At 43.1% G+C, this 27,647-nt stretch overlaps 1 long non-coding RNA gene across 1 annotated transcript; it reads right to left on the minus strand.

The window, feature by feature from the left end:
- Positions 1 to 1,191: 1,191 nt before the first annotated feature.
- LOC144799184 (uncharacterized) lies at positions 1,192 to 27,647 on the minus strand. Its single transcript, XR_013603770.1, has 3 exons — positions 27,608 to 27,647; positions 19,449 to 19,777; positions 1,192 to 1,304 (listed from the first exon to the last, which is right to left on the minus strand). It is a non-coding gene; the product is annotated as an uncharacterized LOC144799184 (long non-coding RNA).

Raw genomic sequence — 27,647 nt, forward strand, 5'->3', positions numbered from 1 at the left:
CTGATGCTTTTTTCTCTCCATTCTTTACACTTTTTGTTTAGTTGTTCCATTTTGTTTCAAATGTCTTCAGGTCACAGTAATTCAGATCCAGATCATTAATGCCACTGACACTTTTATGTCGCTGTGATGTGCTAAAAGGGCTTCTAACCAGTTGTAAGTGCACCTACCTGCTAGGAAAAATTCGTTTCTGCTCTCACTACTGCCAGCTCTGCTTCATCTCCAACATATATCTACTAGTAAGAGTCTGAATCATGGGCACAAAGGAGAGGAAACTGCTTCCCAGAGACTCTGTCCTCCTCATTATCTCTCGAACCATGTACGAACAGCTCTAACTCTCTGCGATGCCCTGGTTCCTCTCGCTGTTACTACTCACCCCCACCTTCTACTTCCCTGCCTCCATCTTTGGAGTCAGTTACGCATGCACGTACATGATTGGTTCCTCCTGATCCTCTGTAATGGGAAGTCAATGGAATCCTGAAGCCAAGGGAGGAGAGGACCTGCAATTGTAAGAGTAGGATTTAAACCTCTGGGATCCAGAAGGAAGAACATTTGGGAACCTCAACCGTGTTTATCAGGTAATCTGCTAGCTCATGATTTTATAGAAGCTTCAGACCTTCTACTTATAAGAGGAAGACGAGTCCTAGTGAGGTCAGGGGGAAAGAAATCCTGAATAGTAATTGTAGTGTCTTGGACTTAATAATGACAGACACTTACTTGATATTGAAAGAGCTTTATTAACATGCTCCTTACTCGTCCCTGTCCCTACTCTAACTAACCCTTTCCTGTGCTGGCCCCTCCTCTTCCTCCAACCCCGTAACTCCTCCCATCCCAACTACTAGTCTGCTCACATCATCACATCAATTGTGTGAAAAACCAGTTTTTTTGTCTACCTAAAATGAGAGAATTCTCGTATCTTCGCCATGTGTATTTCCATGAGTAGGTCTGACTTGCTTTGTGAAGTGAAGGAGTGAGTTGAGGGGCAGGACTCTCCTTCTAATAGGAAAATCCTTATGGTTCAGGCCCTTTGTTGTTAAGTACTCAGGTGAGCTATGAACTAGTTCCTAGGAATTAAACACAAGAAAATTGCATTGTGTATAACAATAAAAACAGAAGCAGAAACAAGTTGTTAAATGCACTTTTCAGTTTTATTGCTTTGTAGTCCATGACCTTGTGGGCTCCTCTGACTGACGCGTAGGTTAGATGATGACGCGTAGGTTAGATGATGATGCTGCTCCTCTAAACCAATCGACGGAGTGAGCAGAGACCTAAGCATTATCTTCTCTTGGAGTGGTGACGTCTGTAGGCTGCGGAATAACAGAAGTGATATAGATGAATCTCCAATGGGGAAAATGAAAGCGATAGAAAAGTGACATATGGCCTCTTCGTTGAGTATGTCTTTTTTAACACTTCAGTATGAAATTAGATAGGTCTGAGATGCATGCATGGGAGCAATTTAACATTGTACGCCGGAGCCAACCCTTTTTGACAAGTGTGACCCCACAAAACTGTCCTCGAGGTTCGAGGTTTTCCACAGGCCTTTTGGGTCGCCCCTTTTTTCTCAAACCCTGGTTTACTTACGTTGCCTGGAGGGGGGTTACCAAGCACTAACCGGCCATGATAGTCATTTTATTTTGCTCTTAATAAGCAAACTATTAATTACAAACTAGTTTCCTAATGTGCGTATAAATATACGAGCAGCAGCGGACAGTAGACCATTTACTATTGACATAGTAAACAGACTACCCAAAAGCATGCCCGAGGGAGATACGCAGCAGCCCCACCGGCTGGCAAGTAAGTGAAGCACTGAACTACACTTCCTTGTCTTGTGGGTTCTGCCATCCCCAAATGGCTTAAAAAAGGCAGACTACCCTGAGGGTATTGCTCTCAACACGGTGCTTCCTAATAAAATATCGCCTCTGGTGAGTTAGTTGAGATTCAATACACTTAGAACTAGTACAAAGTAATATTTCTCTCTAGTTAAATTTCACTCTCTTCAGCAATGCCATTTTTTCCAATAACATGAATAATCTAAAGTGACCAGCTACTACTTTTACACACTACAATATGGAATTTCCTGATTAGCGGGTCACTATTGCAAAGAGAACTTTCCAGCTTCCTAACAACAGTCCAAAACAACTAAACATTAAGCACATTTTTATTTCAAACCTCTTTCTAATTTCCAGTTTGTGTCTAATCTTGCCTAACTGGAGAAGTGATCAAGTCAAGTGACAAATTACATTATCAAGAACACCTATGAACCAATCATAATTCTATATTGCACTATAGGCACAGCATTAAAATCACCATCCTAAACCTATTGGATGATGTATGAAAACAATTTCCATGAGTGGGGCTTCCTTCTCCTTACACTCCTTGTTATTTTGGCTGTCTTTGATACAGTTGACTACCAAAAGATGCAATCACTGCATGGGCAATCGCAGTCAAATCCTAAGCTGGTTAGCCTCTTTTCTCTTCATTCTAGAGCCAGTGAAGTCACTTATGGAGTTACAGAAGTTGTCATTTATCAGTGAGACAATTTTCTGATACTCAGTCTTCATATTTATTTATCCATACTAATATTATAAATAAGGAGCCCAAACCTTTGAGGCGGGTAATCTCAGTAACCACAGCACCAATCACAACACCCAATACACCGTTGGAAAGGGCAGTTGCAGCAGAAGGACATAGGCTATGCAGACGGCCACCATATACATTTAAAAGGTAAAAGAACCATGCCAGCAAAGTAGTCCCTTGTGGGCGTGTCTGTGTTCTGCTGTGGGCGTGTGCTGGGGGCATGACAAATGCTGGGGGTGTGTGCTACGTTTCGCACTTCATGCCATCTGGGTCGGACATTAATCACATCGTCTGCTGTGGCCGTGTGCTGGGGGTGTCACAAAGGCGTTCACCTCAAAGCGTGCTAAGTAACCATTCGCAAGACTCCCTTGGAGGACTGCCCATTGTCTCACACATACTGGGGGTGCCGAATGCAGTGTGTGCCTTGGCCTGGGTGCGTCTGAAAGGGCCGACCGCAGAGTGTGGCTTGGCCTGGGTGCGTCTAAAAAGCACTCGGGCCGGAGAGCGTCGGTGTGGGTCATAAAAAAATAACAACAAAGGACTGTCTTCAATCAAAACATTTTAAAGAAAATTGTATATGTAAGAGTCTGAATTTGTATATGAATTGTTTTTATTTAAGGAAAATTAGATTAGGTTTGGTCATTTGTATTAGAATAGGATCAATCCGGAGTACATGTTTAGTATAAATTTTGAAATTATGTAAGTGATCAAATGCTTTTAATTCAAAAAATTCTTTCTAAATTTTATAAAATAAAAACCTTTGAGAGATAAAAGAAATCTTTTGTGCATGTGTATAAATAACTATCTGAGCCACATATGAAGACCATTTAAGATAGATCAGTGTGTAGTCTCTTTAGCTACAAGGTGAAAGTCAAGTCCTAACACTGGTTAAGAAATAACCAATGTCTAATCTTGTTGGTCATAAAAGGAAAAGGAAAATCTGAACACTAGTAAAGTGATACTAGTGTGAGGCCTTTTGGCCACAAACGGAAATCAGTAACACAGAAAGGAATCTCTTTTTTTATTGCATTTGATACCCAGTCCTTTCTGGTTCTTTGGGAAACTCTCTTTTTTGAAAAGATAAAAAAATAAGAACAGCGGGAAACAATCATTCAAGACTCACACAATTCTAATTGTTAGACGGTCGCCGCTGGCCCTCAAGCGGGGGCACACGCGACTGAGCATGTCTGCTGGGACAATTACTGCAGCCTCTCATGCGCGCTGTTACTGAACTATCACATTAAACCAAATTACAGGCGGTGGATCTCTACACTAATTACATGCGCCTGCTAACATGAACCAGGGCTCCAGCTGGGCCTCATGTGGGGGGACACGCGCCTGCTAACATCAACCAGGGCTGCAGCTGGGCCTCAAGCGGGGGAACACGTGAATGACCGTATCTGAATACACACATTACACACATTCTATTTCATACCCAGACAACGTCGGGACGGGCTGCTAGTTTATTTATAAAGTTTTATATAGCGCGAACTCGAAGCTAAGCTCCTTCTGCAAGTCAATCCATTGTTGATAAAATTCTTAAACCAGATGTTTTCTCACCATCATCTTTACCCACAATAATATACCTAGGCTGTGCCAGCTCCAGGTCTCATTTATTCCTCACATTGACTTCATGGCCAAATCTGTTTTCAACAGCATCTTTCAAGAATTCAAAGCCTCGGTATCCCCTCTAAGATTAGCAATTTATGATCATTATTGCTCCCATGCACTTTAGAAATGATGTATTGGCAGGAATTCTTGTATGTCACCCAACCTGAAGTCATGCTACACTCGTAGCCACAAGAAAATATGATCATATCTAGTTAAGCTGAGAAAACTCCTGTGAAGTCAGAATCAAGTTCAAGGTTTGATAGTTAGATTACAAAGCGATTCCCCTAAATATGCTCTATTAACTAGCCAATCTACTCACCATATCAGGTGGTTCGAGAAGATTTTGAGGCAAAATCTCTACTTTGAAGTACCTAGGTTCTCTGCTTATCTCAAAACCAGTCCTTCATAAGTGGAGTAGGAAACTACCAAACTTTCAAACGCACGTCCCTCTACATAACTTGGGAAAGCAGCAAAAAACTAACGATTACCATCTATTTTTGAGATAACGGCTTATCTGCTACCTAAGCATTACTAAACAGGACTTTTCGGTTGGTTCGGCTATATTCTTATTGTGAGAAGTTAGCCTGGCATATGATGTCCACTAGTTCTAGTGGGCACCTTGAACCAGTCTAATGGACCCTTATTGATGGAGGTTGTAAAGACAACCTTATTGAAAGCTATCCTAGTGGTAGCAGTGACGAGCAGTCTTCAGGCTAAGACTTCAGAAAGCGAATTAAGCTAGTTGTTTTACCAATTATAATCCCTTGAGTACCAAATGAAAGCTCACCACACAAGGTATATATCAACTATATATGTATTTATTCTAAACACAACCCCTCTGCACTCTTTATGAGGTCAGAGGTAAAAGTATAATACAAGGAACTTAATTAGCATACGATAAGTTGCACAGTATACATTTTGCCCTATGGGCCTCACAAATCATATACTAAAATAGTGGTATAAGAACCACGTCTGAGATAGAAAGCAGGCCTAGGGAATTGCTGGGGCTTCTAGGAACAACCAAAGGTTAGAAAGTAGGAGGCCCACAGGAGACGCGTGCAGTGTCTAAACACAGCCGCGGGTTACCATTGACTTTCATTGGGAAACAAACAAGTTACAAATTTACAATTTAAGGACACTTCTAAATGTAATACGATGGAACCCGTGTTACCTCACCCACGGAAGCCCGCTGCATAGGTGTCTTTTGATGTCGGGTTTCGTCGTCAATTTCAATGGAGCCCTGCAAAGAAGTGCTGGATGCGTCCAGAGGAAAAGTGTCCGGGTGGATCCAAGGGTGGATCGAAGATCTGAAGAACCTGAAAGCAGAAGGGAGAGAGTCTGGGTCACTTGCCAGTGACCAGGATGGCGATGGAAAGCTGCCAGCCAATGTCGGGTGATTTCAGGCGAAAAGGTGAAGTTTGTCTCTTCAGCCACAAGGTTCAGGAGGCGTTGACGATGACCAGGAGCTGGATTCGAGCTGTGCCACGAAGGATCTAGTTGACTGTGGTATTGGTATCCGGATTGGACCCAACAAGCCTTGGCAAACGCAAGATGTTAAGATCGGCTTCGGTGCAGACCAGCAAGGTCTGTGGAACTTCTCCTTCAGGGAGAAGTTGAAGCAAGCATGGAGAAACCAGGAAAGCAAGTTAGATTCAAAGGAAAGTCATCGAGGGGGCTCACTAGCCAACGGACTAGGAACCGGGAAGACACATCAAGCTGAAATGCAAGAGCGGGGCACACGGGACACTCGTGGAGTGGGGGCATCTGAGCTTCGGTGCAAATGGTGCTCGGTCTGGGGCTTCAAATACCCCAAAGCACAACTTCGGGATACCTTGGTAAGTCGGTGCAGGTAGCAAAATGCAGGATGTCCAGGAGTTCCGGTCCCACGTCTCTCGTGTCCGCCACAGGTCTCAGCTTTGCTGTGAGCGAAAGTCGGGGTCAGAGATGTCTGGAAGTCTGTGTCCGGTGTCACAGATTCTTTAGGATCCGGCGGGAGGCTCGAAAATGCAGACCAGCAAAAATGCTGTTGGTGCCTGTTTGAACAGGGTGGTCACTCCTTGACCAAAAGGGAGATGTCTTCCGTCTTCCAGTCGAAATGGAATGTCGAAGGTCCAGGATTTATGTTTCAGAGTTTCGTCCAGGGTAGTCTAAAGTCCTCGGGACTGGGTTCCTATACTTATACTAAGTTTAGGGGCTGGACTACCTTTAAAGGTCCCTTCTATGGGTGGACCTGGGAAGGGGGTGGTTACACCCCTTTCCCTTTGTCCAGTTTCGCGCCAGAGCTGGGGCAGAGTGCCCCAGCAATAGGTTTGAACTGGGAAATGCATGGAGCCCCATGTGTGCCCCAGTCTGTGTCTGGAAAGCATTCACTGAATGCAGCCCTCCCTGCAAGAATACACAAAAGCCTGTCAGGGCAGGAAACCTATTGTCCAGGCCTCCCCTGCCGGAGTTTCGTCCAGCAGCAATAGGGCAGACTCATGTCTGTGGCAGCAGCATCCATTTTGTGATGCTGATGCTCTGTTTAACTTTAACCGGGATTACCATTAACTACATGTCTTCTCCCTCTAGAAGGGTGGAATGCTACCCCTGCCGCCAGAACTGGCGGGGGGGGGGTAGTATTCCAAAGTGTTTGACACCTTACATGACATGTTTTGATAAAGCCAAACCAAAGTTAGCATTAACCACTAGGATTATAATGCACTTAAAAGTATATGGTATGGCTATATCATAGAACAGCTATAAGGAGATGGTTCCCAAAGCTGCAGAGGGGCTCAGCTCATGCTAGGGCACCCTCTCACATAAAACCATGCACTCTCCCTCCAGGATTGTCGAGGTCTACCTTAGGAGTGGCTTATAGGTGTATATGTGTCTATATAGGTATAAAGATATAGGTATACTATATCTAAGTAAGGGGTGATTACACCACCTTACCCAGGCTGTGTGAACAGACCTGTGGTGTCAGTTTGAAAGGCAAACCAGGGGTGGCACAATACATGGTGCAGCCCCTGGTAGGCCTAGGGTGCACCTATGCCCTGGGTACCTAGGGTACACTATACAGGGGCTCACAAGGGTGACCCAGTAACCAATCTGGTATGTACCTAAAGTACATGGTATCAATTTTATAGGGAAAGCAGATAGACTGGGGCCCTGAATAGCAGGGTCCCAGGCCAACTAAGTCGAAAACCAGTAAAAAAACAGGCAAAAAGTGGGGGTTACCATATAGTCAGATATCCACCTTCCTACACTTATGCTTGCTAGTTGATATTTCTAATACTATCACTGTTGTGGTTGTTTTTTTTTAACTACTCTAAAACTCTTTGAGGTGCATTATACAAATATAAACATGTCAAATAAAAAAAAGTAAAGCTACTAGTTTATAAGAGAAGTTGTGGCCCAATATCCGTGTATTGAACCTGCAAATATATGTAGTGCGACTTTATCTGTTTACATGGATTTGCACCTCCTTGTGTCTGTGTCTGGCTAGTAAATGACCATTCGAATACTGAAGGCGAATAAGACATCAACCTTTAATGGATTTCCCTAAATTGGGCCTAGTCTGCTAGAGAAGTGCTACATCTGCTCTCTATTCAAGGTGTTTAACTGGACGCTGAACCCCTGCCTAGTTCAAAGGTTAAGTATGAGGAGTAGAGTCGGACCATCTTGTACTCCCCATGCAAACTATTGGAATGAGGATATTCCTTAGTCATAACAGCCACTGAATATTGATCAAGTGAAATCAATCTGATTGTGATTGTGGCTAACTGTGAAGCATTAAAAATCTTCAAAGAAGTTAATGGCATGTGGGTGTTTTTCCAAAGAAATTGTTGTGCTATTTGACATGCATTAGATTCTCTCCAGAAACAACACACTCCCAAGAGATGGGCCTGCAGATGAATGCTCAGGTGGTGCATGTACTGTCGTCCAGAAGAATGACTGCCCCCCTTGATGGACTCACAGACATCCAGCAGGTCTTGTGGAGAGAAGTCTATCTAAGGAAAAGCAGGAGAAAAAGCTAACTATGAGGTACCAGCCCAGATGAGCCCTGTGGGACCAAGTGTTGTCAATCCTCTTAAGCAGTAGACTCTGACTCCCGTCTATAAAGGGAATGCTCGAGGGAACTGACCAAGAGTCGATGAGGAATGAAGGGGAAGAGGACGACCCAGGATGTTGGTAGTTTATAATCCACTACAGCCCCAAAGAAGGAGTGACTTAGAACCAATGGCGAAAGTGGAAGAGAAACCAGAAAAGCAAGATGAGGCGTGAAGAAGAGTGGAAAGGAATGGTTTGGCATACCAGGGAGGGACCCATAGGAAGGGTCGCCTGGAAGGAGAGAGTTGCAGGGAGGCAGATTTTCAGGGGACCAGCAAACAGATGAGGGGCATGGAAGTGGGGCCAGCAGGAATGAGTTAGGATACTCATGAACAGAAAGGCTAGAGAGGCAGGCGAGAACTACAGAAAGACATTGGGGGGGCACAATTGCAGGGCACAGGAGGAGAGTAAGAGGGGCACAGAAGAGGAATAGTGAGATTGTTGAGGAGTAACATGGATGACAAAGGGATGAGAGGCCCAGAAGAGAAGCAGGCAGGAAGATTAGTGACATGCCAACCCCGGCTTCCTTGGGTGTCTCACTGTTTCATCGCCCCCACAGCAAACAAAGGAAAACAGGCAGGTGACCTCACCCTGACCTCTGAGTTCTACTTACAACAGTGATAGTGTTTAGAATCCCATGCTCATATATGGGAACTGTATAGGATCCTGTCCTGAACGCCCAACATGAGTGCAAATACATATCTTTGAATGTATCAATAGAATTTACTATACCTTAAACAATTAGTCTAGCCCCAATTTAATGTACAGAGACTATGCCAGCATAGCATAAGGGCCTGTAATACGTGTTAATATTATCAAGCAGATAAAGGGTGCACCTGCACGAGAGTAGTGAGGAGGCGGAGTGGAACGGGTGGGATGCAGGAGGGAAGATGGGAGGAACATGAGCACCAGAGAGTGATTAGGAAGGTGTTAAGGTAGAATGAGGGGCAGACAAGGAGAGTGGCTGAAGAATAAAGTCTAGGGCCCTGTAGGGCATGGGAACAGTTGTGGCGTATGCAGGAAGGTGGTGGAGTGCCATGCAACCAGGAAGGTTGTGGAGTGCTATGAGGAGAATCGGCAACAAAAGGGGGTAGAGGGTTGGAGACCAGAAGGCGTGGATGAGGGGCAGAGAAAGAGACAGGGGAAAAATAGGGGGAAAAGTACCATGGGCTGGTGAGGATAAGAGGGGAGCAAAGAGGTGCAAGAAGAGTGAGTTGGAAGTGAATATAATGCTAGATTTTGGCTGGGGGGGAGGGCTCACCCATTACCTGACGTAGCATGAAAGGCATAGAGTTCAGAGTACCTGGAATGAAGCAGGGCGATAGGAGGAGCATGAGCCTGAGGAGGGTAGAGCTGGGAGAGGAGGAAGGAAAGGGTGTTCAGGAAGAGGGTGAAGTGTAGGGAGACCTGGGGTGCTGGGGGAGGGGCCACATCAGAATCACTTGACTACGGGCAATAGAAAATGGGCAGGAAAGATGAGAATGCGGCTGCCCGGGGTCACCGCAGGAGGTCACTCAAGAAGGCAGCCCTCTAGTGGCATCGGTCACCCCACACCCCCCCTCCTCCTGAGGGGGCAGGGACTCTGGGGGAGTCCCCTTCCTGGCGCGGGTGGTGCAGCGTCATGTCCGGTGCGCGAGGTGGGGCGAGGGGTATATAGGTCCCCCTCACCACGCTGACGACCTCTCTGTCGCACCGGACACACTGCAGTCGCTGCCTCGCTGGACAAGCCGTCTGCGTGGCCGCCCTTCACGCCGAGTAGACGTGTCCCCGAGCTGCTAAAGTTGCTGTGAGCGCATACCCACCCCCTCCTATCCCGGTCTCCACATCGGGGGCAGGATCGAGGGCAGGGCGGCCTGACCACAGCTGCGGTCCGCCTAGGGGGGTGTTGGGGACAGCTCTCAGTGAGCTCGGGCGGTGGCAGCATAGAGGCTCCCCCCGCTGGTTGGGCACGGGGAGAGGCCAGTACGCCATTTGGCACCAGACACGCCGTCAGACGCGTCGCTGGTCGGTGGCGCGGCTCCCCCAGTCTGGTGTTGGACATTTGGATAGGAGAGTGGCCAGGCGGTCCAAGCCGCAGCGTTAAGGCTCTAGTCTCCCCGGGGGCATGGGGTTCAATCCCAATGCAGCCAACGATTCTGAGGCTGGCTCTGCATGTCTAGATGCGGCCGGGGCCTTCAGGTGGGTGCTTTGGGGGTCGACAGCCTTTCTGCGCAGCATCTTAACCCCCTCCCCCTTCTTACGCTTTCACGTTGCCTGTAAGGGGGGGTGCCACTGTGGGTACAGTGACCGCGGGGAGGGACCCACGCACACCGCTGATGCACCACACATACGTGCATACTGATAGTTGTTGGACCTATGCAGGCAAGTGTGTGCAGACAGTCATCATTGCCCGCTGGGGCGGTATCGGAAACTGCGGGGGTGCGCGATGTCACGGCTCCCAGTCGGCGAGCCACCAGGTGTGGGGATGGTGCCACCATGTACAAACTCCCCCTCCCCTTCCACTTTGTCCAGTTTCACGCCAGAGCTGGGGCTGAGTGCCCCAGCAACCGGTTTGAACTGGGAAATGCATGGAGCACCTTGTGTGCCCCATGCAGTGTCTGAAAAGCATTCACTGAATGCAACCCATCTTGCCCCAATACACTAAAGCCGGTCCAAGCCTCCCCTGCCGGAGTTTCGTCCAGCAGCAGGCGGGCAGACTTGTGTCTGTGGCAGCAGCATCCATTTTGTGATGCTGGGGCTCTGTTTACCTTTAACCGGGTAAACCAGTAACTACATGTCTTCTCCCTCTAGAAGGGTGGAATGCTACCCCCGCCGCCAGAACTGGCGGGGGGGGTAGTATTCCAAAGTGTTTGACACCTTACACAACATATTTTGATAAAGCCGAACCAAAGTTAGCATTAATCGCGAGGATTATAATGCACTTAAGAGTATAAGGTATGGCTATATCATAGAACAGCTATAAGGAGATGGTTCCGAAAGCTGCAGAGGGGCTCAGCTCATGCTAGGGCACCCTCTCACACAAAACCAAGCACTCTACCTCCAGGATTGACCAGGTCTGCCTTAGGAGTGGCTTATAGGTGTATATGTGTCTATATATGTATATAGATATAAGTATACTATATCTAAGTAAGGGGTGATTACACCACCTTACCCAGGCTGTAAGAAAAGACCTGTGGTGTCAGTTTGGAAGGCTAACCAGGGGTGGCACAATTCATGCTGCAGCCCCTGGTAGGCCTATGGTGCACCTATGTCCTGAGTACCTAATGTACACTATACAGGGGCTCACAAGGGTGACCCAGTAACCAATCTGGTATGTACCTAAAGTACATGGTATCAATTTAGAGAGAGAACAGCTGGGCTGTGGGCCTGATTTCAGGTCCACAGCCACACTAAATTCGAAAAACAAGAGAATCACAGCAAAAAGTGGGGGTAACCATAGGAAGCAGACTCTACTCTCCTACACAGCGAATCACCAAAGAGTAGAATTGATGTGATGGAAATTTGTGCCGCCTCATCCCATTAGGATAGGAATCATAAGACCCTACAGTCTGGAGTGTGTTTAGTACAAGTTAGTATCCAAACATGAGGCTTTTTTTATTAAGGGTTAATGTCTTACTTCATATAGTGAGAACCTAAGGCAATTTATGTAGGAACCAAATAAACAGTCAAATCAGCGATAGGCAGGGAGATGTTGAGATTGTGCTGTTTTCTGAATAGGTAATGGCTTTCCCCATCTCCTCTAACCAACTCCCAAGGTTAACAAATATTTGATGATGTAAGAGGATAGTATTCAAGGTCATCTTGAGAGTGGAGGGAGATGGACGAAAATCTAAATTTCTGTTAAGGAAAACGTGCCCGGCATTTCCCACATTTCATCACTTTCTCAATGACAGTCTTCTGAAGTCACCTTCAGTAGTAATGGAACAAACTGTACTCATTTGGTTCCTTTATCCTGAAAACCAGGTTGAGTGAGGAAATCATGTAAAGGTTTCTTGTAAAGGCTGATTATTTTAGTTCCACAAAATTTTAATTCTGCAGAAAACAATCGACAATCCTAAGTAATAATTAAATTGACTTCTACCTGGACTGTCATTTGTGTTTGCACACTCTACCTTACATGACTGTCTCCACATAATAATTCTTACTTGTGATTATAATAATAACCCATATTTGTAAAGTGCAAACATATCACCCTTTAGGTTTTCAAGACGCTGTGGGCCATCAAGAGATTAAGGGAGGTATCGCCCAGAGTCACAAGATGCTGAGCTGCCACTGGCGCTGGGAATCGAACTATGATCCCCATGCTCCATAGTCAGCTTCTCTGGCAGCTGCGCCACACCTTTCTCACATCCAGCGTTATCAATATACACATCTCTTTCCATGATCAATGCAATCCATTTAGGAATTTATTTATCTCCAATTTAATTCGTTTGTGTTACTCCCAAATCATATTTTGCCAAACACTTAACTCCATGTTTTGGTCAATGTGTAAAGAAGCCTCTATAATGTCATACTAACCTCTAAATATGCATGTTTTGTGTTTTTTTTTAGCAACCTGTCCTCTGAATAGCTTTACTATGTTAATGCTAAAGAGCAGCAGAGTTTCCACGGGAACCAGATGATGTCACAATGCCAGGATATGCAGGCAGTGATGGAATAATGAGAAACCTCTAGGCAAGAGCCCCTGTTAGGAGTGAGATATGCCTGCTTTCTTTGAGGTGCATAGGGCCCTTCATGTATAAAGACATAAACACAAGGTGCCTTTACTGAACGTGAGTACTTCCCATTATTGCAGCTTGTATTTTTTGAAGTTCAGTCACTACAGAGGGTCTATCCCTCTAAGGAACAATACACAGTGGGAGCACAGTAAATGGTGCCTGAGAACTGTGTGTGGGGCCTTCTGTGGTCAACCCATGCCAGTATCACACACGTTGGAATGTAGTTTCTCAAATACACCTATATATTTGCTCAGCTTCGAACAGAAACAGTGTAATTTTCCAACCCGCTCAATGTCCAGCCGAGCATTCTGATAACGACCATTGATAATGTGCTTGATGGTGGCCGACATGACACGTTTGCACAGTATGATTTTGATGCCATCATGTAACCCAGGATTGTCCATCACTGATCTATGAGTGGCTGATCCATGCCACATTCTCAGGATTTCAATATGAAATAAATATATACGGTGACTCAGCTGGCTGTCATACTACTGTAAACCTAGGATTGCTACTCCATGGTGCTGTTCGAGATTTCTCCTCTAACCTAACAGTATCCAGCTTTCCCTCATCTGGTAAACTATGCTTAGCAGGAAAATGAATCTTCTGAATGTCCTACTAAACCCACAAATGAAGCCATCACCCACATATGCATTATTGATATTTTAGAGACTGATGCCGCAGAGAAATGTTTGCAGCATCTATTGCAGTCTATAAAGGATGGCACACTTTGTGAATCTATGTTGAACACTTTGCATTCAATAATTAGTACAATCAAGACCTCTGTCCCAAATATTAACTTACTACATTGATTCAAGAATCCACCTTGTACGGTTTTTTAATTGACACGGAAACCCATTGTGGTGTATTTCTGCCTAAGTATGTTCATGCATTCTTGAATCTTGGGATACATCTTCCTGGCAGGTGGCGAGATCTCTAACATAGGGGTTAGATGGCTTGATACATGCAAATAAAACATTACAAGTTGGCACAAGGATATGTGGTCTGCTACACAAATTTATTGATATTTTTAGATATTTGATCTGCCTAATTGTTTCTTTCCTTAAGACCCAATAACAGCATCAACAGGTCTTTTGCTTTACCAGGTTATAGAATTAAATATTCAGGTTTCTGACTTTGCCCGCCAGTCCTGTTTGTGTTGGATACTTTTTGATTCTAATACTGCACAGAAGCGTTGTAGAACAAGGCGCTGATACTGGGCAGTGAGAGGTCATAGACACGAATACGGTCTAGTGAAGTTAAGTAAAATATACTTCTGCAAGAGCATATGATGGCCAGCTGGGAGGGAGTTCTTATATTTGATATGTGGTTTCCTTATCTTGATGAATGTGTATTCCATAGAAGTTGAGCGGATTTTTATAGGACCATATTTAAAATATACAAGGCGTACAAGTGAAATTACCTCTCGAAACGCCAAAATGTATCTGCCCGAGAAGTTTGAATTAAAAGCTATCATTAAGATAGTGGCTAATATAAGCCCCCGGATTAGATAAAATCCCTGGGGAACTCAATAGGGGTATATTGGATGCATAGGACCTTTTTGGTAATTTTTAAAAACATTCTCAACTAAGCTCCCATATTTCTCACATGGGCAGGGGCTTAAATAATCCCCATTCATAAAAAGGGGTACCTTTCTGACCCCTGCAACTACAGACCAATCAGCCTTTTTGGTTGCTCACAAAAATTATTTTGTACCATACTCCTATCTCGACTTTTTGCCGGGATGGAAGAACATACAGTTCTAACTCCCTTGCAGGCTGTAGTTAGGAAGGGAAATAGCACAATCGATCAAGCTTTTCGTTTCCAACTAATTTATTGGGAAACAGTGGTCTTGGGGGGCGCGGGGGGTAGCAGTCTTTGCATTGCATTTGTCGATCTGCAATCCGTTTAAAACTTTAGGAGGTTATGGCTGCCATGGGTGGCCCTCCTGATCTTTTGGTTATTTTGTCCAGACTACACCTAGCTAATGTTGTACAAGTGCAGTGTGGATTGTCTGTGAACAGACAGACCCCTTCCCTCTGGACCGTGGGATAGGGCAAGTGTGCGTCCTCGCCCCCACTCTTTTTTTATATATATGCAAACTATTTGATTTCTTTTTTGGATGATTGTAACAGAGACAGACCCAGATTGGCACAAATTAAGACTTTGGCCTGAATGTTCACAGATGGCACTTTTAAATTCCAAATACCCCATGGGCTTACAAAAAATGTATGCCATTTTGAGAGTTTCTGTGAACAGAGGGATTTTAAAATTAATGTTGATAAAACCAAGTTAATAATTTTAAGTCCTAGTTGCAACACCCAAGCTAACTCCAAGCGCAATGGTGTGCCTTTAGAGTGGGTTTAGGTCTTTGAATATTTAGGGCTGCCACTCACTGAGGATTTGGACTGGAACTGTCATATTGAGAAACAGACTCAACCTCTTGCAGCATAGTGGGGCCTTAGTAAAAGCATGACAACGTTTGTGTTTTCGCCCAGCATCTTCTGTGATTCAAATATATAACATGCAGGCTTTGGGAGCTGCTTTCTTTGGGGTTCCTAAAACATGTCCAAACTACAATTTACAGAGAATAGCTTCCTTTGCCAACTATTAGGGCTTCCTAGTAGTACCCTCTTCTCCACTCAGACTTGATCTGGATTTGCGATCCATTACTGAGGGTGCAGGGATCAGGCCAATTATTTATTGGTGATGGATTTGGGCTACATCCGAGTTGTCTTCCTACTGAGCTGCCTTAGAGAAGTGTTAGGAATACTGGGATTCACAGGTATCGCATGGATTCGACTCCAAGTAAAATAGGGTGCAGATATCTGTGGGAGGTGCCAGAATTTGAAACAGTCATCAGTAAAACCCAGGTAAAAGAATGATACCATCAGCATAAATTGGGTCAAATACTGTCAGTTCCTTCATATGGCACCATGACTGATTGATTCCTTCAGGTTAAAGTAACCTATGATTTTGACACTCCCTTGATGAAATTGAGCCTTTGCTGGCCTGGAAACTATATTTGCAGTTTAGGTACAGATCCTTGCCTGTCGCTTCCTTTACTGGTGAATGGGCCTATAAGTTGGAATGAATTGGGTGCTCTTTCCCTACCTGTGGCTCAGATGGGGAAACGATAGATCATATGTTGTTTTTTTGCCCAACATATCTTTCCAGCAGGAAAAAGTGGCTTATTCCACTCTGTAGGCTCCTGTGTGTTAGAAAATATAATGCCCTTCGCATTTTAAGGTTTGATGTAATTCAATATAGTCTTTGCTGTTTCATGCTACTTACTCTCAATGTGGAGTCCGAGGCAAGTGGCAAGCTTTTAATTGGCCATACCTGTCCCTAGTATTCCCCTCGTTTTAACCTAAAGTATGTATTGTCGCATACAGGGTCTACATTGTGGCTGCATTGTGAAATGGTTTTCCACGTTATCTCATCTTTAGGTATTCTTATTCTTGACATCGCTGCAAGTTTTATTCTGTTTTTAGACACATTTAAAGATTTAGAAACTGTAGATAAGGCATATGTGTTGGATTGACATTGGGCTCTCGAATTGTGTGCAATGGATTATTGCACCCTTACTCTTGAAGGGATTTGCATTGATTTTCTTTTGCACTCTACTAGTGTTTCTGATGTCTAGACCTATATCTACGATTGTACTGTATTTATTTTTATCAATTGTATTTTAGATCATTTTTAACTTAGCGATCCTGTCATTGCTATGAACTGAAATGTCAATGCAAGTTTTCACAAACTGTGTTTTATGTTTTTTAACTGTGATCCTGTCATTTCCAAAGAACTGAAAAGTTAATATATATGGCGTATCGGCACTTTTATTGTCAAAAGACTGAAATAAAGTTTTGATGAATAATAAAAAGACTGTAGAATAAAACGTTCGACCATGCTCTCTGCTACAAAACATCACCATACGAAATTGATTAAAGGAAAGCTAGACAAGATTCTGTACTAAGGTGTTGTTAGGTAGACTTACCTTTTCTGCCATGTGAGCGCCTTCGCTTCTGAATCCTTCTTTTGTGCTTTGTAGAAGGCTTCTTTCTCCTGTGTGGAGATTGTGTCCTACTACTGCTTCGCAATCTGTTGTATCGGGCCATTTTTGTGGTTAGGTTGGACTGCTGTGACAGCTTTTAGAGATTACTTGGATAGGCCTAATGGTTGAGCCTTGCAATGGGAGTGGGCAGATGACACGTCCTGCTGACACTCATTACAGGTTATAATTGACCTTCATTGTTAAGTATTTAAAATGATGGTTGAATATTTCATTTTGACCATATAAGGTATTGACCATTATAGAGAAGACATTAGAGTTCCCGTAGTATGCCTTCTGTTTGTTTTTAGCCCATACTCATTTTAGAATGCTTATATTATACATTTGAGAGATGTTATTTATGTATATTTATGTTTGGGACCTTGATACACCTAAGTATGGATTTAATTCTAAAATGAATACACAAGCCATGCAAGTGGCAAATGAATTGCTGACTGCCTTACTAATATGTGCTGTATGTTGAGAGAGATGCAAGTAACTCTTTAGTGAAATTGCAGCTATTGAATTTCTATAGAAGTTGAAAATAATGGCCTCTAGATGTTGCCCTGTGCTGTTCCAGGATGGCTGGAGCCATGTCAAAATTTCATGATAAGCTTGGTATTTGAAAATGAATTCCATACAGATTTTTTCAGTAAATTTATCAATCATGGGTATCCTTAAAATCCAGCAGGTATCGAGCCCTGTGGGGCCCACAGTGGAAACGTTAAAGTCCAAAATAAAGATATCTACATGAACACACATTTCCTAATCTATTTCTTAGGTGGTCACTGAGAAAGGTTTTCATTTTATCATTTGAGAAACCCACATATTTTAACAATTAAAGAATACTTTGAGAGGCCACATACATTTCTCTGACAAACTCCCGTATCTTCTTTCTGGCATATTATTAGGATACATGTAAAAATCCTATGTTGATAACAATCGAAACAAAGTGATTAAAGAACACAATAACTGCAGACAAGGGTATGACGGGTGATCTGCAGCCCAGGAAAAAAAATGGGAACAGCAGCCAGCTGCTCTAGCCGCAGAAATGGGAAAGGATGTACATAGAAGGCTAAACCATATATAAACAATAAGTAACCTAGACGAGACAGAAAATTATCCCACACATATAGTGTTAGGGCTGTCGTCTGGATGCTCCAGGGTCTTGCACCGAAACCCACGTGCAAAAACAAGTATATAGAGTGGGCATTTCAGCACATGGTTACCAACCTACTTTTTGAAAAGCTGAACTTTCCACACTTCTTTGTCCATAGGCCATTTCTTCTAGTCAGGAAAGGGAGTGTTGCATGGTTATAACAATGTTACCAATGGAGCAGGTGCCATAGAATGCTCAAGTAAGGACCCACAAGAGAAGGATTGAGGAGCGATATCATCATGAAATCATCTTTCTTCTTACCAAAGCATCAATCCGTGGTGAACCAAATTAGGCTTAGTCTACCAAGTTTAGAAAAACATTAGACTAGTAAGAAATGTAGTAATCATACCATCCCCTACATTTATCTTTGGGTACATTTATTAGGTTTAGCCCATGTGTGGGCCCATAGCCTCACAGAGATATTTAGATTGTTTCTCATTTTAAATTGTGATCAGGCAATTCTTTTGAGGACCTGGACTGGCAGTTCGGGCTGGACTATTCCCATGAGGCCCAGGGTCAAGACTGATTTGCATATGGCCGCCACTAAACTGGGGTGGCGTGGTGAGCAAAAGAATGATGGATATAACCCAGATCACTTGACTGGTGGTGAGTGTTTGAAAAGTTTCAGCACTCCATCCATCATCTAGTTGTGTTTGCAACACTTTTGATTAGCATGTAGAGCTTTGACCTAAGAGAATGGTCATTTGCATCTCATAATTTCTTCAGCACTGGGAAATGTACGATGGAAAACACGACACAAAGAATAAATTCATTGATTCTAAAGAACGTTTAGATACTGGGTCTAAAATATTGAGAGCGAGCATGCTGTGCTTACAATTAGGAGTTAGTGGTGATTGCCAAAGTTGAAAGTGAGTGAATAATTTTCGTTTTTAAAACTAAAAACAGTTAAGTAATGCTTTACTACATAACACAAATTTTCAGTGATAATATAGGTGGAGTATAAAAAAGAAGTAAATATATTTTCAATTGGAGACCATAGGAATGTATAGCGGACAGTGATGTGCTTGACCTTTGCTCAGCCCATGTAAGACCATTGTACACTGGTAATTGTTACACCACCACTGCAAGTCCTAATATGCCTTCAGTACCAAAAATGGGCACTGGCAAGTGCATCACTGGCTGATGTCATAATTGCAGTGGCTATATATTTGGAGGGAGGGGCATGCTCAAGCCATACGTCAGCTGATCTTGGCACTAAAAGGATACCAACAAGAAAATGGCGTACCGAAGGCGTCGAAGCAGGAGCAGAAGTGAAGCTAGACGCAGAAGGAGGAGGTCCCCCCGCCGCAGGAGAAGGGGTGGTGGTGGAAGAAGACGCAGCTCCAGAAGTCCAGGAGGTCAGTGGACAAAAACCAGAGGGCAATGGATTGATAACTTTCGAGAAAGTGGCTGATAGTACTATGTTTTAATATTTGGTCTTGGTTGTTTGTAGGATTCAGACGGAGAAGACGACGCAGAGGATAGAGGAAATCGGGCACATTCCTGTTGCATGCTGTCTGGGTCCTCAATGTCCAACAGTCCTGTCCTTCTGAACAGCTACGCCAAGCTGAGAAACTAACAAATGGGAGAAACCGTAATAGATCCAGAGTTAACATACAGATTCAGCAGGAAACAGCACAATAAACTAAATTAGCAAAATTCAAATGTTTCGGTTTTCATTTTATGAATTGTATTTATGGCAATGTGTAATGTGCCACAACCAGGGAAAGGTGTAGGGAGTGTGAAGGTATAGCTATAGGGAGTGCTTCCTGGGAAACTATTACAACTACAGGTGTAACAGATTGGTTGCCAAAATTCTAATTAGATGAACCCCAGATTATTACAATCTGTTACAAAAAGGAAGGTGTTAAGGATCTTTCAGGCTAGGTGCAAATGACCAGCAAAGTTTTGCTCAGCAGTTCCTTATGCCAACATCCTAACACTCAATATACATTTTCAATTTTATAATACAGCACGCTGATCTAATAGCAACAAGTGTTCATTCTGAAATCTATCCAGGAGATGAAAAAGGTTGCGAGACCAGCTAAATAAGCACTATTGGACCTGAAATGTAATATCTGATCTGCTAACAGTAGTGTTCATTGGGCAGCATACTATGACGCAGTACTTGGTGGGTAGTATGTCAATGTACACGCTCATGAAATACAAATTCCTGTGTATAAGATTCATTAGCTGCTACTGGTATATTGTAAATAGGGATAATGCCCTATTGATAATGACTGCCCTTGTTGTAAAGGCAGTTGTAGTTCAAGCTCTTTCTCATGTGGCTACTGCCTCGATTACGCTCATACTCATTTTATGGAGTCAGTCAGTGCACCATCGGGGCTTCTCCCTCTGGAACTCTTCCTTTTTCTCTTTCATATGAGCCTAAAACCAAATATTCCTCAAACAACTCAAGACCATGCAACTGAGCTTAAGTGACTTCAAACTGCTTGTACTCAAAATCTATACGGTATTGACTAGCTTAAAGTGACTGTTTTGAGCACAGTGAAAAAACTTAAGAATACGAATTATTCAAGTTGATATACCTAACTAAATACTGGGATAATTGAGTTAATATATGTTCAAGTTGATGTACCTAACTAAATACTGGGATAATTGAGAGTTAATATGTCCAAAGAGCGTAACATGATTAAGAGACTGCTTTATATCCAAGCTATGTTGTGAAGATCAGAGGACTTGAGAATTATTTTTATCTACTGATGGGACTTTCCATTTTGACAAGGTTTGAGTGAAACTTCCACCTTTACCAAAGAAAGCTTGATTATAATAATGTAGGAAACCAGTGTGGTGTTGAAGTGGTTCTATATCAAATTACTACATTTTTCACATCAACCAGTCCAGAATACCCACTTTTGCTATATCATTAAAAATGTTGAATCCAGAATATCGACTATCAACGAATGTGGCGAGGCAGTGTCCTGGTGAGGAGGTAACCTTGATATTTGTCGGACTATAGGTACCCCTTCCCTCCAGTTATGAAGGCTCATGGGGCATTATCTGGGCAATATAGAAAACCCATTCAGCAATATACCTACTGGGGCATAGTAAACTGTGCATGTTAAATTTATGTGCACCACTTAGTAAGGATTTTTTGTAAATACGCAGTTGTTTTGATTTGAGTGTAGAAGGGATCTCTTCTAGGTCCTGATGAGAATCCAGGGGAGGACTTCGAAACATGTCGACACAGGAGAGACACTGCTCATTAAAGCAAAGTATCTGCATCTCATTCCCCACTTTTAACGATACCAGCTCAATAGAACATTAATATTTATTTTTTCCACTGAGCCAGGTATTTTTTAATTTTTATCCATTCACACACTTCTGACCCTTCCACTCACACTCCTACACCACACATAGGATTGTTTTTCATAACCAGTGCTCCCATGTAGTCGTAGGTCATAGCCCACCCCGTCCCGCAGCGGGGCGGGAAGACCCCGACGATGAAGCATGCCACCAAGGCTCCTTTTGGTGGGTGAGGGGTATTTAAACAAAGCTGTGTGCTTTCCACCATTGTAGGAGACACACATAGTCTGGAAGAACAATAGCTAGACATATTGAAAATACTTCTCAAGGAATTAGCTGAATCTACACCAAAAAGTGATATGGACCAAAACAAGGTATGCATGTTGAATTCTACTAGGAAAACTGTGACGCTTGATAGTGTAGACAACAACAACAATTTTACAAGAAAGCAAGAAGGGGGTTTCAAAAAGGCATGCTTTATGTATGGGATCATCAGACACACTGCTGAAGCCAGCCATTGTCCTGCTACTAAGAGTCGTTGTTACAAATGTAGAAAAAAAGTCATTTTTCGAGAGTTTGTAAGGCAGAAGATTTCCATAAACAAAAGAAATCTGTAAATGTAATAAACAACACCATGACATGCAGGTGATGTACAAGAGGGAAATGATTCAGACAGAGAGGTATTAGTAGTTAGCAATGTTAACATATTGGACACATAAACAACTGAAGTGTATATGTCTCCAAAGCGTGTCATATCTATTAACAATTTTAATGTACATATGTGGCAGATTCTTGTCCCCCTTTTACTTTGATAGACAAGCAGAAGTGGCAGGAGTTAGGGGCCACAGCATTGATCTCTACTGATGTTGAACCACAGGGATATTGTGGAATGAAATTACCTGTTTTGGAATACTTTAATGCTATTCTGCACTTTAAAGTGAGAAAGACTGTTGCAAAAGCGTATGTAGTAGAAGCTGGAAAATGTTTATTAGGATGGAAAGAAGAGAAAAATGTGGGTATCATTCTCAACCCGAACCATCCTTTACAAGTTTTATTAACGGACTCTCATAATAGTAGTAAATGGGATGAGAAGTTTCCAAACTTGTTTAAGGATGAATTGGGATGTCTTAGAAAGTTTGAACACCGGATTGTATTGAAGAAGGATGATATACCTAAAGTTCACAAGGTCCGTAATGTTCCAATGGCATTAAGAGAAAAATTGAGAAATGAGCTATAGAGATTGTGCAGGGAAAACATCATAGAGCCAATAGAAGTCTCAGAATGGTTAAGTCCAATTGTTATCGCACACAAACCTCACTGTAATATCCGCATGTGTGTGGCTTTGAGAGACTTAAATTAATGCATCTGGGTTGACAGGCATCCCCTACCACGCATAAACGAAATGTTGTCCAGTGTTGCCGATGGTAGGTATTTTACTACATTGGATTGATCCAGTACTTACCACCAGGTCCGTCTGCAACCCGAATCGAAGCATTTAATATACTTCATCAGAATGCCTTTTGGTCTTGCTTCTGCATCAGCTGTATTTCAAATGGTGATGCAAAGAATTTTGAAGGATGTAAATATTGTATTAGTGTTTCAAGACGATGTTTTGATATGGGGAAAAGATGAAAAGCAACATAATGATGTTCTGATGGAGGTACAAGGTTAGAAGCGGCTGGGCTCACCATTAGTCTGCAGAAATGTACATTTTGTGTACAAGAAGTAGATTATTTGGGACATACGTTGTGATTCAATGGGATCAAACATAAATTAAACTTGGTGGAAGATTTAGAAAAAGCTCCTTCTCCACTTGACAAGGATCAATTAAGATCATTTCTCGGTTTAGCTGAGTATTATGCAAAATTTGTGCACCACTTTTCTGAATTGGTACATCCTTTGTATGAGCTCATGAAAAAAGGGGTGGTATTTCAATGGCCAGATGAATGCCAGTTAGCATTTGAGGTGGTGAAGAAAGTGGTAGCTTGTGCTACTGCTTTAAGGCCATATAATCTCCAAGACAAGACCATGATTGTACTGATGCCAGTGGTTATGGCCTGGGAGCTATTCATATGGAAGAGAGTGAAGGCAAAGAAAGAGTGGTGGCTTTTGCATCACATACACTTAAGGGTGTGGATATTTCATACTCTACCATAGAGAAAGAAGCTTTAGCTTGTTGGTAGGGTGTTCAACATTTTCGTGTTTATGCGTGGGGCACTAGATTTGAACTACGCACTGATCACAGACCATTGTTAGATATATTTACTACAGCTGGAGCTAGTAAGGCTACTCCGCGTTGCAAAATGGTTATATCGTTTGCAAGAATTCTCATTCGACTAAAAATATGTTCCTGGAGTGAAGAATGTGAATGCGGACTGTTTGACAAGTTTACCCATAAAGGAGAATGGTGTAGATTGTAATGATGAAGAGGAATGGATGGTGGCGAACATTGTTGATGTACGTCAGGTCATTAGTGAGAATGAATGGAAGGAAACTACTTCAGCCAATGCTGTTTGGGTGAAGGTGATCAAAACATTGCCTGTGGCTTTTGGATGGAAATTAGATGATGATGTTTCAATGTATAAGGATGTATGGGAAGAACTATCAGTTGTGAATGATGTGGTAAGGAGGTGTGACAAGTTGGTAGTGCCTGAACCTTTGAGGATTAGGTTGATGGACTTGTTACATGAGGGCCATGGTGGCATGTCAGCTGTGAAAAGAAAAGCCAGAATGGATTTTTGGTGGCCAGGCATGGATAGGGATATTGAAAGGTTCATGAGGGAGTGTGTATCTTCTACATGTAGTGATAAATCACATGTATTAAGAGATGCACCATAACTCCAACTAGGTTGCCAGAGAAATTGTGGGAAAAACTTGCCATTTACATATTTGGACCATTTGAGGGATTAGGAGTGAGTGAGAAATATGCAATGATTATGATGGATTATTATTCGAAGTGGCCAGGGGTGGCGTTTGACAGTGAAGTCAAATCTAGCAATGTCATTGCATTTTATGAGGATTTTTTTCGGAGAGAGGTTTGTCCTGCCAAAATTCTTATAGAGAATGGACCGCAATTTGTGCCAGAAGAATTCTATGATTTTCTTAAGAAGTGGGGCATCAAGTACATGAGAACCCCATTAGAAGGGGAAATGGTTTCGTTGAGTGCTTTAACCGTGTTTTGGGAGAAAACATCTAATTGTAGAACACAAGTGAAGAAAATGTTGTGGAACCACTGGCCCACTCCACACTCAGTGACTGGGGAAACTCCTTTTAGCCTTCTTAAAGGTAGGGTTCCTTACACTGTGGCTATACCAGTGTGGATGGCTAGGAGTGTAGGAAAAATATCAATTAAGAAGTCTTACGCACCAAGGTAGTGAAATATCAAGACACCTATCAATAAAGACATAATCACAAGTTAAGAAAATGTAGCAGGGTTTTTGAAAGGGGTTATTTAGTGAGGGTGTGTTCTGGTAACATTGTGAAGAAGGGATGTCCCAAGTTATCCGAACCAAAGGAAGTAGTAAAGATTGAAGGTAATTTACTTAAATTATAAGATGGCAAGTGGAGGAATACGAGCAGAGCTGTTAAGTGCAATGATGCGGAAGTGAGATTTTGGATTAATACAATTTTTCGAGTGGTAATATGTTAAATGATGTTTGTAGAAGAGTTCCAAGTGAAAGTTTGAAATTTAGACCAAAGAAACTGGAGAGTTATATATGCAATTACTTGTCTTTTGTTATTTAGGTTAATTGCATTTGTTGTATACTTTTCATACTCTCTCCTAGTTGTCAAATGTATTTATTTCTGTTATTTAAGACGAGGAGATGTGTTATGTTTTCATTTAATCTAATCTACCTTAGTGGCTTGCTTTCATCTCCTAGCAACAAGGTTCTACTGCTGGGCTCTGGTTTGTGGAGTCGCAGAGAAGCTTAGCTGTGGAGCTGAGAGGTGGGTCTCTGGGAGTCGTTGTACCAATCTACAATAAATCTTCTTTAACCCAGAACTGTGTCCTGTGATCCCAAAACTTGCCTCACGTTTGCACCACGCAAAGTGGCACTTGTATGTTACACAAGGCTCTAAATCAGATTTATAAACTTATGCAAAGCGACCTTGCGTTTCTTTGAGTAGCCTCATAAATGTTGAGTTAGGCAATGCAGCGCAAACCTCTGTGTAACCTTACTCTGCGCATGAGAGGCATTCCATAGGCTTAGCAGTGGGTGTTCCCACGCAACTCCCATGGTTTTTGACGCATTCCCAGATTTACAAGGAGTTGCAAACCTGGGAATGCATCAAAATATTACACCTCCGGAGATGAGGCGAAATGAGAAGAAATATCTCTATTTCTCCTCGTTTTTTCCTCTTTCTATGTGTGCCCCCTTTCAGCATTGTTTTGTCTAGCAAGGTGCCCTTTAGTGCACACAAACGATCCTTGCAGCATAGTGCAGGGGTGCCGGCGTTGGCGCTAGGCTGCCTAAACGCACCAGTGCAGGGGGGAAAGGACAGGAATGCCTGAAAAATAACATAATATAAAACTCAAATAAATATAGGTTTGACAAATGCTTAGAGGTAACAAATTAAAAAAAAGATGTAAACAGAAAGGAAGAAGAAGGCGCCCAGCCTCAAAGAGTCAATAGTTGTCTCGATGTTACAAGAAGCGGGTTACCCAAAACTTGCATTGGTGTTTAGTTCAAAACATTAAAAAGCTGGCATTGTTCGTTGCTCCATTGTAGAGCGATTGGTGCTGTTCCAAAAATATTTGGACTCATTTGATAAAAATAGATATGCACCACCTGCAGAGCATTTCTACACAGATGGGAACATTTTGCCCCATATATATATATATATATATATATATTTTTTTTTTCTCTGGCATGCAGCATGTTTGTCAGCTTCCGGGTGCGGTTTATTACTATGAAGGGACCACGTCTTGCTCTGGCTGTCACACCCATTGGAACGTGTCCTTTAACCAAACCAAACATCTCCAACACACAGCCTTTACAAATTAAACAAGAATGGCTTGGATGGCATGCGACTCATCACGCAAATAAATGTTCCATATTTTTGAACAACTTTCTCTTCGGGAGACCCTAACACCAAAGTGCTTCCTACACAGCACCAAAATTCTGGCGGTTACGGCTTCCACTTTTATTTCCTCGGGAGTTTTATATTGCGCGAATTTGACCGGAAGATTTCAGTGATTTACATGAGCACCTGTAGCGCCGTTACATCGGGAAACATTTATTTTTGTTAGGTAAGGGGATATTAAGTGATTTGCCCGGAATCACAGGATACTGAGCGTCCCTGCCGAGACTCGAACCCCGTTCCCCAGATTTGCAGTCGACAGCCTAAGTCGTTAGGCCAAATCCTCGCCCCATTGACATGCTCCCCATCACTGGCACCTTTGGTAAGTCGAGAATTGTCCAGTGCACATCCTCACTAACCTGCTCTCTATGACATGTTCCATTCTGACATCTCCTAATTGCTTCATTGAGTCTGGTAATATTTCACTAGAGCTTAAACACCCGCTCCAGATACTCGCCAGGGTTTTGGGTGAGAATATGGGGGTAAAGTTGGCTATCATGTAAATATGTGCAGTGTACATCAAGATATTAGAAGCCTGGATAGACCTGGTGATCCTCACATACCATTGTATTAGAATCTTTTAAATGGACCGCGCCATACATTCTAGATCCGGCGTCCAAGAGGAATGGCTGGAGGTGGTGGATAATGTTATGGCCCAGGAAGACTACAGCGTTTTGCTCAATTGATACGTAACAGGGCCAGAGGGCAGAGGCCGGGGACAGAGCAGGTGCCTTGTCAAATGACAAGTTTACAGCGTTGGCAAATGATGTCACAATCAACACCTCTATATATATGGACCCCCAGGCCGCCTAAGGCAAGTTACCTGCCCCTGGCACCGAAAGCACAACAACAAGATATGGCAAGAGGAAGGAGCCGGAGCAGAAGTGTACGGAGACGGAGACGAGGAGGATCTCCGCGCAGGCGCAGGAGACTCGGCAGGAGGAGCCGAAGAGGAGGTAAGCTCGCTTTCACTTATCCTAGCTGTGTTTCTTTTAGTAAAGTCTCTCTCCAGCTGCGCCTTGCACCAAACTACTACTGACATTTCTGTTCCCTTACAGGTAATCGCCGTCGCCGCAGCAGGCGGGGAGGCGCCGAG

Source organism: Lissotriton helveticus, chromosome 12 (genome assembly GCF_964261635.1).
Source record: "Lissotriton helveticus chromosome 12, aLisHel1.1, whole genome shotgun sequence".
Taxonomy (NCBI): Eukaryota; Metazoa; Chordata; class Amphibia; order Caudata; family Salamandridae; genus Lissotriton; species Lissotriton helveticus.